Source organism: Coturnix japonica, chromosome 5 (genome assembly GCF_054131305.1).
Source record: "Coturnix japonica strain WE chromosome 5, WE-NBRP24, whole genome shotgun sequence".
In the NCBI taxonomy this organism is placed as follows: Eukaryota; Metazoa; Chordata; class Aves; order Galliformes; family Phasianidae; genus Coturnix; species Coturnix japonica.
Window position 1 is genome coordinate 15,212,803 of NC_140667.1, and position 13,539 is coordinate 15,226,341.

General features: G+C 37.3%; 1 long non-coding RNA gene across 2 annotated transcripts in view; it reads right to left on the reverse strand.

Moving 5' to 3' along the window:
- LOC107314610 (uncharacterized) overlaps positions 1-13,539 on the reverse strand; it is an 88,439-nt gene that overhangs the window by 18,978 nt on the left and 55,922 nt on the right. For both annotated transcript variants that reach the window (XR_014946437.1, XR_014946438.1), the window contains one exon: positions 2,190-2,313. This is a non-coding gene — a long non-coding RNA (uncharacterized LOC107314610). The remainder of the gene's footprint in view (positions 1-2,189; positions 2,314-13,539) is intronic.

The following is a 13,539-nucleotide window of genomic DNA, read 5'->3' on the forward strand; positions in this document are numbered from 1 at the left end:
ACCATCTCTGCTAACACAAATGTCTGGCTCCAAGGGAATCTATTTTTCAAGACCATCAGCAAGTTCCCATAGTTACAAGGCCAAAACATCCCATCAACAACATTATTGATATCCTGTGAATAACCAATTGCCTTTTTACGGACGCTATACCAGTGTTTCACAACCTTCATGGTAAAGAATATTTCCTAATGCCCCTTACACAGCTCTGTGCCATTTCCATTCATCCTGCCATAAATTCTCACGTGAAGAGCCTGGACCCTCACTCTGTGCTTCCCCTTCCCTTCTTAGGGGTGCAAAGAACAAGGAGGTGCAGAGCAATATTGGAGAAACAGTGGGTAGAAGGTTGTGCTACAGCTGGGAAAGCATTTCTGATCAGTGTTTCTCAAAGTAGAATTTTGTCTAAGTAAACAAAAATTCACACTGAGGAAAGGTCTCCTCTTAGACTTCTACTAATTTGATCCCTTTTTATGGACTCAGCATTTTGGATTCTGATCATTTGGGCATTTCTGAAGCATTTTTTAAGAACTGACATTAGTGCTTGATAATTATCCTATTTAGCTTTGGTCATGGTACAAAGCCAATCAGCATTTGTATGGCTAAACTGTCTTGCATATGGTGCATGTTTAGTGAGTATTTAATAAATCCTTTTTACTTGCCATTCGAATAAGATGTTTGCTTCATTTTCTTATCTGATCATCTTGAAACAGTGGAACCAAAACATCTGATGTTGTACGAGGACTGCTTTGAAACTAATGCCCCCTGTTTTATTATGCTGGCCCACAACATGGATGTCAGTGGTCTGGCAGTAGAAAACGAGGCATTACTTTCAGAGTGACCTCACTAGTTTTCTTCTTACATAGCAAGAACATGTTACATAAAAATTACTCGGAGAATAAATCAATGTAACATCTAAAGCCAGTGTGGCTGACATACCCAGCACATTTCCTGTTCCCTCAAAGAAAAACTTCAGAGCATAGCATAGAATTAAGTCAATAAAGTAGTCAGTGTTTAGAATAGGAAGCATCCCTGTCACTCAAGATGAAGCACAGGGTAAGACATTTTCAAGAACTCTCATAAGCTGAATAACAGTGGCTCTTGCATCTGAGAACTTCAAAACCCTTATCAGCTTAAATGCTCTTGAGTACATTATTCGTATTTCTATTTGGCAGAGAAGTTAAGTGGTACCTTCCCCAGCTCCCATACTACCGTAAATGACTAGCACCAATAGTCAAGGGAAAATTTTCAGTGAGAGAAATGGCTGTTAAGTGTCCAACTGCCATTGGTGCATCTGAGTATCTTCGCCATTAATACTCATCACCTAGTTATAGCAGTGCTTTAAAGTGCTGCCTAAATAATTTATTAGTCATTATAACATCCTTGTGAAATAGTTAACTAATTTATCTGCACTGTACAATGAGCAAAATGGGGCATAGAAAAGATAAGTACTTCATACAGACCATTCAGCAATGCACAAACTAATCCTGAGTAAGAAGTGAGTAGATCATGACTTTTCACGTGTACTTTCCCTATATATTGTTATAATGGCCTTACTATGATATTTTAATATTCCTTCCAAATATATAGATGCTGTTTTGTCCACAGTTAACTAGAAGCTTAAATAAAAATAATTCATTTAAATGGTGAAATAACTGCATGCCATATTATGTATAAAGAAATACAAACAAAATGATAATGTGCTAAGAGACAGATCAGCTTATCTAAATATATTATATTAAAAAAAAAAAAAAGCAGCAGAATGGAATGATTCTATAAAGCATTAGTAACAGGAATTAGAATCAGAAATGAATATAGCACTAAAATTTGGCAACTCCTTGACAGTAAAGAAATATTAACAAAAAAAAATTTTTAAATGCACAGTACCCTAAACTTCTAAGTGACTTTGAAAATAAACTCAAAAGAAAAAAAATAAAAAGAGAGATAGAAAAAAGCTCCTTATTTCTATTAAATCAGGAGGTAGCTACAAGTTCATACCAAAATTATTTGCTGCATGGGTGCTGCATCTGATGCACAGACTCGGAAGAGAACAATCCGAATTGTTTATTATATGTTCTCACATCACTTACATACCTTCACAAGTATTCTTTTCCCAAGTTTTAGCTTTCCCATTTGCCCCTACACGTCAACAGAACATTCCACAAAACTCTTCAACCGTTCATGTGGGTACTTACCCAATTAGAGCCGCAAGCTGTTCCTTCTTCTTCTAGAGATGTCCTTGCTTCTCATGCTGTTTATCTTACTCCACAGCTGCTGCTCCATACAGTTCTTCTTGCATTCCCACAGGTGGGGGCAGGACTGGGGAAGAAAGAAGGATGAAAGACACAAAGTTACATGGTTGTCTAGTTCTTCCACTGCACTTCTGATTTGTTTTCCCCTCTCCTAGGGCTAACACCATACATTAATGCTGCTGTGATTACATGGAAAGAATGTGGAAACTTGAACTGTATTTTTATTATAGAAAACTAGAATTCTGTGATGCTCATGCACTCATCTGGTGCATTCACTGCATTATAAGCCTGTACTGCTTTGACTCTGAGCATATATAACTGTAGAGGCCTGTTGCGAAAGTGCTACCAGTGGTATTTTAATAAGAAATCCAGAACTTGAGAGTTCTGGAAACTTGAGGGATGACAATAGTGCATCATTCATTTAATTGTCTTCTCTCAGGGAGCTCGATCAGAGTAGAAAGGCATCTAACATGCGTCGTTGTAACAGCATATACAGAATGGCCACTGTTAATAAACACACAGTATATATGTATATACACACACTATAAAACATAGATGTCTGTGTGGGGTGGGATTCATCATCCATCATCCTTACTCTAAAGAATTTACAATTTGAAAGACAGGCAAACACAAAGGGAAAGTATACAAAATGAATAAATAAAGGGCACTGGCTGGTGCACACTGTGTCAGGTATGTTCTTTGCGGGCAGGCAGGCAGTGAAATGGAAATAAAAACGCATATCCAGTGAGGATTATAACAAAGACAGAAAGGACATCTGAACCTTAGGGAAGATGTTTCAGGTTTGAAAGGAAGCAACAGTGACCATGGTAGCTTGTCAAGATCTACATCAGAAAGAAAACAGTAGTAGTTCAACTGAATGCAAGCAAAAATAGAAGAGAAAAAGGTGACAGCACCTACCTGACAGTCTACAAGTGTTTGTAATGCATAAACATTTATTCTGAAACATAGGGTCAAATAGAAAGGCACTACCCAGCACTGAGCTTGTATAAGCAATTCAGGTATCCGCATGACAATAAGGAAATGCTGAGGCTCAGAGCAAGTCCTTTGAAGAGAAGGTAATTCATATCAGCCTAAATAGAATGACAAGACACAGAATGAAGTGCAAGAGAACTTAATCTAAGCTCTCTGACATCAGAAGTGTAGGAAAATGAGTGGGGAATAAAAAAGTTGAGGACAGAGGAAGAAAATTCATTAATTTCACAGTTCTGTTTGATTTTAAGGAGTAATTGATGAGATGCTACATATTTAAATAAAATAACTCATTAAATAAAAAACAGATTCTGAACTTCCCCTTGTTAAATATATCCCTTTAAGTTCTTTAATGTTGCAAATCCCAAACTGCCCTCAGACTACACCAAGTCTGTGTTTCTGGCCCCAATTTCTCTAGTTGCACATGCATTGAGCTCACAAGTCAACTGCAGATTAGAAAAATACCGGTCTAGAAAACTGGAGGCAAGTGAAGAGAATATAAAATGATGGAGTAATACAGAACATACACAAAAGGAAAAAGGTGAGCAATCAGCCACAGAAAGAACTGAAAGAACAGAAGATAGAACCTATGGGAAGAAAAACAACGTTCAGAATGAGAGAATGGCTGTTCTGGTATACAGAACACATATGAACAATGTAAAAAATATTCATTAAAAAGCTAACTAGAGAATACAGAGCAGACTCTAGTTTACATAGCAGTCTAGTTCTGTGAGCTGATAATTTCACACTGCCTGAGTAAAAAGAAATAAATACCTGATTTATTTGCCTGTATAGCATCAGTGACACACACAGTTGTTGCAGGATTGACAGGAATAAGAAAACAGCAAAAGTATAACAAGGGCGCCATGGACCACTCATCCTTACTTTCCCATACATATCTTAAGTTAAGCAACAATTATGAAAAAACAACCAAAACTTACAGAATCTGAAAACCTTGTCTTGAATGTTCTGCTTCATTATGTCATGATGGCAGTTGTTAGTTATTAACCCAAATATGAAAGCAACTCGTATTTCAGGTATAAACTAAGGAATAGAACATTCTGACACACAGACATAGCATGGCAGAATACAATGTATTGATCACTGTCAAATGTCTGCTGAGGTTAAATAAGTAAATCCTTAATACCTTTATCTTTAAACCATTCAACATCCTAATGACTCGAATGTGAATTAATATAGAGAACACAGTGATTTTTTTCCAACAGACTTTTCCCTGGTCGCTTCAAAAAAAAACAACTCTGGCTAGAGCGCATAGTCCAACCTCAATAATAAAAACTTCATATGTTCTCATTCAAAGCTGAGCTTTGAATTCCAGTGATTGTAATTAGGAAATACAAGATCAGTTTCAGCATCTTTTGTTCATGTTTTTGCTGTTGCCCACCCCAGGAAATTGGAGAAGCAAATTTTAAAGTACCACACATTCTAACTTGTTATACCATTCTGCACTGTCACAGAACAGCTGCAAGACAGGAGTTCCATGCTAAAATTGTATGGTCACTCCATTACCTTAAAATTCTTTCAGACAAACTCTGCCAAGTCCTCCAGGGCCTGGAATGGCCATAAAAAGGTGGAAGGGGAAGTATAAACAGAAAATTCATTTCTTAGCCTAGTCTGACATAGGCAATAATATCAACAGATATTTTGTCAAAACATTACATTGTTTACACATTATAACAAATCCCTAGAATGTGCCCAGTGTGCCTACTAATGTGCCATTGCTATTCCAGTATTATGGTTTTAAATTATGCCAAGAGAAGGAGAAAATATCTTGCTAAAAATTTCTGCCAAAGCCTACATGTGACCTTAAGCAAAGTAAAGGGCTTATTCTCCTTTCAGCTCTGGGGTCTTAAATGCATAGATTAAAAGGGCTTCCCTTGGGCCGTTTGAAAATTATTTCATCAAAGTTCATATAGGGTTAGCACATGACCGATCACCACTATCTTGAACGCCATCAGGGATTACAGCAGGGACCTCCACAAGAAAATACAAGTTTGCTTACTGAGTTAATTAACATTTTCTATGCATAGGGTTTTTAATAGATTTATAATACCATAAATGAACCCTCGATTTCATTATAAACTTTACCTATAGCATTTAATTCTGGCTAGTATCTGCAGAGGAACATGAAACAAGGACAGAAAAATTTACAGAGCATGTACTCTGATTTTCCATTCGTTGATATATCATGCTTATGGTTTCCCTATGGAATTGATTTGGTCTTCTGCTGTAATGTGCCATCTCCAATATAACATGATATTCTAGTTATCTCCACTACTGCCACCTTCAAAGTGTTCTTTTTATGTGCAGAAATAGACACCTACCCTACCTTCAAAGTATCCTCACTATCAGTTCCTGTCAGTGTGACTGCATATTCAAACCCACATTAGTCTGTCTGGATTTACAAGGAATTTTTTTCCCCCAGAGAAATAATTTATACTTGCTTACTTCCACTGTAAAAGGAAATGGGAATCTCAGTCATAATTAGAACTATTGATCTTTGAACTGCAAGTTTTTACAAGTTCCTGGAATTAGAAGACAGTCCAAAGCTTTTTTCCTCTCTCAAAGAATTTTGCCTTTGCCACTCAAATACATTTCTAACTAGACTAGTATCAAGAGCACAGACATAATGAAAATCTGTAAAGTATTACAGTTCTCCAGAGAAAGAGGTACTTATGACTTATGGATGCGACATGAGAGACTTGTCTTGTTTTACTCTAAGACTGCTCATAAACAACTTCACACAGCACTTAAACATCCCATTACCCCTAACCTCTTCATGCTGCCAGATTGCCTCAGTCTTCTGTATGGATAGATACAAGCATCTAGGAAAAGCATTATATAATCCTAGGTATTTCCAGGGGTTTGCTATGCCAAACAAGCAAACAAACAAAATGAAACATGGAATAGTAAATCCAAAGGTCTACCAGCTGGAGGAAGTTAGGAAAACAGTAAGGAGCACAAAGCATGAATAGAAACTTAGAAACCAAACTGAGTTCTTATTCCTCAACTTACAAATAGCTGTTCAAGAGCAGCCATAATCTTGTCATCTGGGCACAGATGAGTATTCGAACCCTGGAGCGTTCAGCCTGGCTGTAAAGGAAGGACTGCTAGGTGATGTGAAGGCTGGGGAATGTCTTGGGCAGAGTGACCACAAAATTCTAGAATTCTGTTCTTGGAGATGTCTGAAGGGTGACAGCAAAACTGCTCTCTTGAACTTCCAGAGGGCAGACTTTGACCTGTTCAGGATGCTTGTTGCACGGGTCTCATGAGTGTCACTCCTTAAAGATAAAGCAGTCCAGGAAGCCTGGATGCTCCTCAAGATGGTAGTTGTAAAGGCACAAGAACAGGCTGTCCCTGAATGCCATAGGCATCAAGAAGACCAGTGTGGATGAACCAGGAACTCTTGTTGAGACTCCAGAAGAAAAAAAGAGAGTCTATGTCCTCTGTAAGCAGGGAGATTACGAGTGCAAAGCACAAACTGAAGTAACAAATTGGTTGCATTCTCACTTTGTATCAATGAAATCCCACTGAAATCCATGGAATCATTTAAAATATATGGCATGTTTATAAACTTGATTGTATTTCACATCACTGAATAGTCTTGCAACACAAAGCAACTAGAAGCCTACTGTCTGTCCTATCATGCCTACGCTTGGCTAGGGTTTCAAGCATAATAATTTACTGGAGACTGCATTTCTTTATAACACTAAGGGAGATGTGGATTATTATAGCCAGTGAACATCTCTAGAATTTCAGAAGAAATCAAGAAAGAAAGGGAGCAACATGTATCTATTTACAAGATTATTCATCTGAGCTCAAAGGCATGGGTTTTTACATGTTGTATCTGAATTGGATCTCTGCCCATTTTGCTTGTTACCAGTTAAGGAGATGTAGGTTTGCTTCACAGGTTTTTTGCCCTGGAATTCATCTTAATTACTACTTCTTGAGAGAGCTTCACTCATCACACAGCATTTTTACATGCTGTGGAACTCATGGTGCGTATTTCAGAGGCAGTCATTCGAATGTTCTGGAGCTGAAAAAAACTGATGTGAGGGATAAAAGCTAAGTGTCAGTTCCAGTGTTCCCATAGCAATCAGCTCATAAAACACTTCAATTTGAGCCAACTGCAGAAAATCATTCTTCAAAGCTAGTTTCACCATTTATAGCTGTGAACTTGGAGTGAAATCACCCATAACACTTTTATCTGCTTTAGACACGAATTTTGGTGATTGATTTCTTTTAAGTTTCAGATAGGAAAGGTTTGGGCATTACAAACGCACAAGAAACTCATCAGCATTAGTAGTTCATTGAAAGTTACTTCCCGCATGGAGAAAAATAATCTGACCTTTTTCCCTTGAGATGCACTGATAATAGCACTAGGCAGAATGCAGCTCTGTATCGTGACATCGCAAAATTTCACACCAGAGTTTGAGTGTCAAAATGTACTATTTGGGTAACTTAGGTAATGAGAAAAAACAACATTAAATGTGGGACAATACAAACCTAATTAAATCGAATGCCTAAATGAAAAACAAACCTCATTATAAAACAATAGCAACTAGACTCAGGGAGAAAGCATTATAGATCACCTTAGTATTATAGCTTCCTTGTACTTGGGAAATTACTGGCTACATGACAAACACTGATATAAACAAGCTACCAGCTGATATAAAATTTTGAACTTCTTCACCAGAGACAGTCTGAGTAGGGTCAGGTACCATGAAAGCTGAGCATGATGTCTGAATACCTAATATATTCAAAATCCTTTTAATATATTCAAAACCCCTTAGGTGGACTAACAACAGTTAAAATTCATGGTTTAATCAACGAAAAGACTCACACATCTCTTCCATACAATTTTCCTAGCTCCTCAACTATTGTTAAGATAACATCAATTAATCCAGCCCTCAACAGGACACCTTAATTTCAAATAGAGTAAACAAGGATTTTGCACAGATACAGTCATAAGAACATGATTATTAATAAGTTTTTCTTTAGTTTTCAGAAAAAGAACCAAGTGTAGTGTCATAAAATAATTTGAGAGGATACATCAACAATGGCATTTCATGTAAAGCAGTAAGAGATCTGGGTTGTTTTTGTTGTTTGTTTAACTCTTCCCCTATTAGTGAGCAATACAAGAGATGCAAACAAGAAGGCCTTGAAGTTCACTCAGATTTCACTATAGACAAAAAATACTCAGCAGCATGTAATTACTGCTGCTCCATAAACAGAGGTCATCTCCTCTCTCCATCCTCGAAAGATCTTTCAGGGAACCTTCATTAAAAATTACCAATTTAGACAGTACTCCCAATCAAGTAGAATGTTGTGAATATATTCATGGGCAAAGAACTTAAGACAATACACCAGTGTATCTCAGAGAAAGTTACATGATATATTCAAGCAGGCATACACCGAGGATAAACATTACCTAACATTAAAACATTACTTAATCATCTGTTATGCAGGGAAAAAAAAAAAAAAAAAAAAAAAATCAGGGTTAGGACTTCATTCTTGAAGCTACACATAGTGATTGAATTGAGCTGGTTCCAGGACATTACAGAAACATTTATAATCAAATGAGCAATAAAATAGTATGTTTTACTCATTAGTGTGTTCAAATGAGAGAAGACTGTATATGCACAGTAATATAACAGAGAGCCTCTTTTTTGACTATACTTTAAGACAATATTTGGCTATGACACAAGCGTTTCCAGCCAATGTACAAACAAAATATTTATTCCACTGTTTACTGACCAACCAGAAAATTCTGACTGCCAAAAATCCTTTTGGGTCCAGCAGAATAAGGATATCATCCCAGTGTCTGTTATACTAGCGTGCAGTAAGCCAGTATATTACGCTGTACAACGCCTGTAGTCATCCTTTCAAATTAGATGGCACTGAATAGAAAGGTATTAAATCTACCCAGTCTTTAAAAAGTCCTGTCATGATTAGGAAAACAAAACCAAGTAGACTTCTATCCACTGAAGGCAAAAGCATGATCCTGTAGAAAGCAGACTTTGATATCAGAGAATTATATTATGATACAGATTCTGCAAAGAAAATACAGAATGATTAGATACAATAAAGAGACAGACCAGTGATAACGCCATTCACATTCACAAGTTCACTAAATAGTGATTCATCTTCAAAATATTATATTAAAAAAAAAAATTCACTTCCAGAAATTCCCTATGTTGTCAGATAATATTTTCCAAAATTCTTTTTAAACTTCATTTATATCTAGTAATTTTAATTAAAAAAACAAACCACAGTCTCATGAAAGTTTGTGACTACAGAGATGAAACTAAAACAAAACTCTTATCACATGAAGTTCTGACATCTGAAGCAATAGGGAAAACCTACAGATGAAAAGTGCTTTAGGCTTCTGTTTGTTCTCTCCATACTTCAGCAACAACCACTGGCATTCAAAGGCAGTAAAAGAGAGCTTGGAAAGAAACAGTTGCTACACAGCAGGTGAGTTGGACCAAAGGTCCCATTCAATCCATCTTAACAATTCTGTGATAACCTTTTTAAAATCCAGGTTTCTGTTAAGACTTATTGCCTTAATGCTGAGCTTCAGTCATGTTAAACAAAAAAGGATAGCAGCCAATCAACAGAGCCTCCAAAGATGTAATTTGTAAATAAAATATGAGAGCTGGTTCAGAGTTAATGCCTCCCATTTCATTATGTTGGCTCATGACATCAAAGGTGGATGTCAGTGGTACAGCAGTAGGGGACGAACCTCCTCACCAGTATCCCATTCTGTGTTGCTGCTGCATGACAGCTGGCAGCAGAGGGGCACTCTGACAAAACAGCATCTGACACAGAAGTGTGGATGAAGCAAAGGCACTTGCTCCATGCAGAAAAAAAAAATGGCAACCACTAACTCTTTCATTGACACTTCCTAAATGTTTCTGGAGACTAAACATCAGATGAGAGCGCAGAGAAGCAGTGGGTGGTGCAGGTTGCCTCTGCTGATGCAGTTTTTTTTTTTGCCAGCACAGCATACAGGCTCTTGTTCACTGCTGGCAAAAAATGCACTGCTAAAGGCGGTGACTATGTTGAAAAACTGTTTTGTTGCTGAGAATTTGTTCTATCCAATAGAGTTACTGTACCCTTTGAATCTGTTGCAGTTTCTGTGGAAATAAATAGAATATTACTTTCTAAGTGATCTACGTATGTATAAGGAAGGGAGAGAGTCTTTATCAGGGGACAGAGTGACAGAACAAGGGGTAACAGTTTTTAACTAAAAAAATTGGTAGGGTTAGGTAAGGCACAGAAATCTTCCCTGGGAAGGTGGTGAGGCCTTGGCACAGCTACTCAGGGAAGCTGCAGATGACCCATCCCTGGAGGCATTCAAGGCAAGATGAGGCCCTGGGCAGCCTGAATTTGTAGCAGAGGGGTTGGAACTGGGTGATTTTTAAAGGTATCTTCCAACCCCAACCATTCCATGATTCTGTAGCAAAGCTAAAAAGAACACCTACTCATCCAGAATGTTCTGAAGTAAGAAACCAGCATTAATTTCATTGTACTGTCTGAATGTGTATGTATGTACATATATACATGCATTTACATCATATTTTCTCTGCAAGTTTTGAAATTGGATTGGGAAAGAAAAGGCATTAAAATAATGCATTTTATCTTGAATTTTACTTACATAAAGTAACAAAATGTAAAGGGCTTTTTACTGATTTTTTTTTTCACTGACATCCTTAAAGTTTGTTTTTTTAAATTTTATAATAATGTATCTTTTTTCTATTTATTCTTCAGCCTGACCTTCCTAAAATGACCAAGCTGATATTGTGATTAATGAGCCAATTATTTTCATCTAAGACATGAAACATAACAAATAGCCTATTCCCCTATCTACCCTTTTAAAAATTAGCATCCCCCCAAATTGTTTTCTTTTTCAAAGCTTATGATGGATTTCTTATGCAATTCATCCACTAAATTAATAGAATCTGAAGAGTGAAGGCTAAAAATACATGATTTTACTTGCCTCTAACTTTAAAGTAAGATGTAAACTTCTTTTCTTAGCAAGAAACACTTTGAGAGAATACCAACGGGAGTAAAAAAAAAAAAGTGCACTAAGTACAATGTTCTAAGTCACCAAGATATCAGCTGTTGTTTAAAGAAGGAAAATGGGAAATGAAAATAAAGAAAACTGGAGGAAAATATTTCTTTATCCAAGCACAATGAATTTAAGCAAATAGAAATGCTACGAGGGGAAATGCATTATACTATTATACTCAAGGGATAAGATGTAAAATAAGTAACACAGACATCTCTCAGACCATAACTTCCAAACTATTAGTTTTGAGAATTTCATGCAGCCTTAAAGGAAGAGCTGTTTTGTAGCTCTTTGTCATTCAGCTGTGAAGCCTTTGGCATCCAATATGATCTGCAGAAGGGTTAACTATTATGGCAGAAAGAGCAAGCAATAAGCATTTGCCAGTATCTGCTGCAAAACAGCTATGTTCCTTTGCAACTTTTGATGTGTACAGGTACACAGCCCAAATTAAGTCTACCTGTGAATATAAATTTGATATGCACAATAAATGCATTGCTTCTCCTTAGTATTTCATAGAATCAGAGAATCACCAAGTTTGCAAAAGATCTCCAAGACTAAGTCTAACTGTCCACCTATCACCAATACTTCCTGCTAAAAAACGTCCCTCAGTACAACATTGATGTTTCTTGAACATCTCCAGGGTTGGTAACACCACCACCTCCCTGGGCAGCCCATTCCAGTACCTGTCCATGCTCTTGGAGAAGAAGTACTTCCATTTGCTTTGTTATTAGTATATTTTTATTTCAGGGAACTTTCATAACAAGAGAGAGAGGCAACTTTTATGAAGCAAAGAAAATAGTGCATGACTGCACGATCATCAGAAAGATTGCTCACTATGCTTTCTGCATTGTAGTGCAATAAGTTCTTTACTGAAACAACAAAACAAAAACAAAAACCACAACAAAAGCAAATGACAACCAAGAAACCAAAACCCCATGAAGTAATGAGGATAAAAGCCCAGAATTCTGCCCTGAAGTACTTGATTTGAGGATCCTACTTCTATACTTTTCTGGTGGCTCTTCCTCTGCAGCCTACAATGACCTAATTTGCAATAAACAAGTCAGCATGACAATTCCCAGTTTGACAGATATCCTGGTTTTGACTGGATTAAAATTATTTTCTTCACTGTAGCTAATCTGGTTGTACATTTTAGATTATTCAGGAAAACAGAGGTGAGAACACATCAGTGTTTCAATTGTTGCAGAGCAGTGCTTGCACAAAGCCAAGGATTTTTCTGCTTCTTGTGCTGTCCTGCCAGCAAGGAGCTGGGTGTGCATAAGGAGCAAAGAGAGCTACAGCCAGGACAGCTGACCCAAACTGGCCACAGAGGTGCCCCATGGCATTGTGCTAAAAAATAAAAGCTGATGCTAAGGAAGGGGCTATGATCCAGATCATGACAATTGGTCTTCCCAAGAGTCTGTTATAATGGAGCCTTGTTTTCCTGTAAATAGCAACATCTGCCTGCTAATGGGAAAAAGTGGATAAATTCTTAGTTTTCCATGCACTCATAGTTTTTGTTTTACATATTAAGCTCTCTTTATCTCAACACAGAAGTTGTCTCACTTTTACCTGATTCTCTCCCCATCCCACATTGGGGGTGTGAGAAAACAGCTGTCAAAACACAATACAAAGATAAACTCTGCATCACAAACTGAGGGAGTAACTTGCTCAGCATCATTCATCAAGTCTCACAGGGAACAAAAGCAGACTCAATCTGACCTGCAGACAGTCGCAAACACTTCTCTACTCCTGATTTCTGATTAGTTCAAATGATAAATAATCTATTTGTGAAGTTTATAATGTTGTTCATGACATGGTACAGATGGGAAATCACTGCTTTGGACAGCTTCACATGGCTCACTATAATGGATGCAAAATACTCAGAGGTACCAACTTTAGAGTTCCAATTTATAAATACCTTTGAATACAAAGGAAGACCTGCTGCTATCAGAATCCAACAAATAATCCATCCCTGCCCAGAGCTGCAGGTTTGCTGAATACTGATTTTAAATATTCATTGCCTTCTTGTGAGCACCTAAACCATGCACTCCCTGTCTAAGTGGGGGGTATAGATGCATGCCACATCAGAGCAGACAATCTCTTCCAGCTCTAAATGGAGAATTTAGGGGGGGGAGAACGAGCAACAAATGCACAGAAAAAAAAACAAAACAAAATACCACATACCACAAAGAAATCACAACACCACCAGAA